General features: G+C 44.2%; 1 non-coding gene across 1 annotated transcript; it reads left to right on the top strand.

Annotated features, from left to right (window-relative positions):
• The first annotated feature begins 1,470 nt into the window (after positions 1-1,470).
• Trnaa-cgc (transfer RNA alanine (anticodon CGC)) lies at positions 1,471-1,554 on the top strand. The gene has a single exon. It is a non-coding gene; the product is annotated as a tRNA-Ala (tRNA).
• The last annotated feature ends 1,199 nt before the right edge of the window (positions 1,555-2,753 follow it).

Genomic DNA, 2,753 nt, shown 5'->3' with positions numbered 1-2,753 from the left:
AACTGCAAATCAGACCCATGTAACATGCAATTCATTTTGCTTCACTTTTTTCAAATTTAAATAATGGTAACAACATGATACCATGTACAAAACGTTAACTGTTTACAGAAGTTTTACTTTCATCTCTGAATTATTTACTGAAAGTTGTGCAGATGATCTTCGGGTACAACGTTATTTATATTTAGGATAATGGCTAATTTAGTTTCTGTCTCAGATTGTTGGTTTTCAATAGTTGTATGTTATTTCGTTCTTATTTTTACACACTAAAGTCCATTATACTGGACTATGAACCTTCGTTTGACAAAATAAAACATTGCAGAAGACGACTCCATTTGTTTCGCTTTTGTAGCGATGCAGCCTCTCTGTTATGTACTATTCCTTTGGATAGATGTTATATTGGCATTTAAGTACTGGCGCCGTAAGGAGGTGCGAATAATGTGGATTATTTCGAAGTGTGTGGCTGGTACAGGGTGTTTCAAAAATGACCGGTATATTTGAAACGGCAATAAAAACTAAACGAGCAGCGATAGAAATACACCGTTTGTTGCAATATGCTTGGGACAACAGTACATTTGCAGGCAGACAAACTTTCGAAATTACAGTAGTTACAATTTTCAACAACAGATGGCGCTGCGGTCTGGGAAACTCTATAGTACGATATTTTCCACATATCCACCATGCGTAGCAATAATATGGCGTAGTCTCTGAATGAAATTACCCGAAACCTTTGACAACGTGTCTGGCGGAATGGCTTCACATGCAGATGAGATGTACTGCTTCAGCTGTTCAATTGTTTCTGGATTCTGGCGGTACACCTGGTCTTTCAAGTGTCCCCACAGAAAGAAGTCACAGGGGTTCATGTCTGGCGAATAGGGAGGCCAATCCACGCCGCCTCCTGTATGTTTCGGATAGCCCAAAGCAATCACACGATCATCGAAATATTCATTCAGGAAATTAAAGACGTCGGCCGTGCGATGTGGCCGGGCACCATCTTGCATAAACCACGAGGTGTTCGCAGTGTCGTCTAAGGCGGTTTGTACCGCCACAAATTCGCGAAGAATGTCCAGATAGCGTGATGCAGTAATCGTTTCGGATCTGAAAAATGGGCCAATGATTCCTTTGGAAGAAATGGCGGCCCAGACCAGTACTTTTTGAGGATGCAGGGACGATGGGACTGCAACATGGGGCTTTTCGGTTCCCCATATGCGCCAGTTTTGTTTATTGACGAAGCCTTCCAGGTAAAAATAAGCTTCGTCAGTAAACCAAATGCTGCCCACATGCATATCGCCGTCATCAATCCTGTGCACAATATCGTTAGCGAATGTCTCTCGTGCAGCAATGGTAGCGGCGCTGAGGGGTTGCCGCGTTTGAATTTTGTATGGATAGAGGTGTAAACTCTGGCGCATGAGACGATACGTGGACGTTGGCGTCATTTGGACTGCAGCTGCAACACGGCGAACGGAAACCCGAGGCCGCAACCGAGCGGGGTGGCGCAGTGGTTAGCACACTGGACTCGCATTCGGGAGGACGACGGTTCAATCCCGTCTCCGGCCATCCTGATTTAGGTTTTCCGTGATTTCCCTACATCGCTTCAGGCAAATGCCGGGATGGTTCCTTTGAAAGGGCATGGCCGATTTCCTTCCCCATCCTTCCATCACCCGAGCTTGCGCTCCGTCTCTAATGACCTCGTTGTCGACGGGACGTTAAACACTAATATCCTCCTCCTCCCGAGGCCGCTGTTGGATCACCTGCTGCACTAGCTGCGCTTTGCCCTCTGTGGTTGCCGTACGCGGTCGCCCTACCTTTCCGGCACGTTCATCCGTCACGTTCCCAGTCCGTTGAAATTTTTCAAACAGATCCTTTATTGTATCGCTTTTCGGTCCTTTGGTTACATTAAACCTCCGTTGAAAACTTCGTCTTGTTGCAACAACACTGTGTTCTAGGCGGTGGAATTCCAACACCAGAAAAATCCTCTGTTCTAAGGAATAAACCATGTTGTCTACAGCACACTTGCACGTTGTGAACAGCACACGCTTACAGCAGAAAGACGACGTACAGAATGGCGCACCCACAGACTGCGTTGTCTTCCATATCTTTCACATCACTTGCAGCGCCATCTGTTGTTGAAAATTGTAACTACTGTAATTTCGAAAGTTTGTCCACCTGAAAATGTACTGTTGTCCCAAGCATATTGCAACAAACGGTGTATTTCTATCGCTGCTCGTTTAGTTTTTATTGCCGTTTCAAATATACCGGTCATTTTTTAAACACCCTGTAGATACTTTCACCAGCAGCAATTCATGCGTCTAAGTTCGCACCTCCACAGTTTCTCACTACGATTACCACGTAACAGTCTAAATCGATTGATAGATTAACTATATTTTAAACAAAGTGATGTTTACCTCGTCTTTCTTGAAGGAGAAGATGCAACGTCCAGCATTATAATACAGTCACAAATAATGTCTCCGTGAGTTCCGAAGTTTGCAGGCTACTGTGTATCCAGGTATCATTTTCAAGATGAAGTAATTTAGAAATGTAAGAAACTGCCCCCCTTTCCAGCAGATGTATCGTAAAAACTTTTACACCATTATACGGGGTGTTCAAAAAGTCTCTCCGCAACGCCGTATGATTGTTAGCCGCGGGTATCTTATGATTGTTCGCATGCCTGGGTTTTTCAACGAAACAATAAACGCACAACGATACTGCAGTGATATTCATAGGATAACCTGTGTTAAGTGAAATACTGAACGGTT

This window comes from Schistocerca cancellata, chromosome 2 (assembly GCF_023864275.1).
Source record: "Schistocerca cancellata isolate TAMUIC-IGC-003103 chromosome 2, iqSchCanc2.1, whole genome shotgun sequence".
In the NCBI taxonomy this organism is placed as follows: Eukaryota; Metazoa; Arthropoda; class Insecta; order Orthoptera; family Acrididae; genus Schistocerca; species Schistocerca cancellata.
Note: the sequence above shows the minus strand (reverse complement) of the source record. Positions and strands in the feature narration are given on the sequence as shown.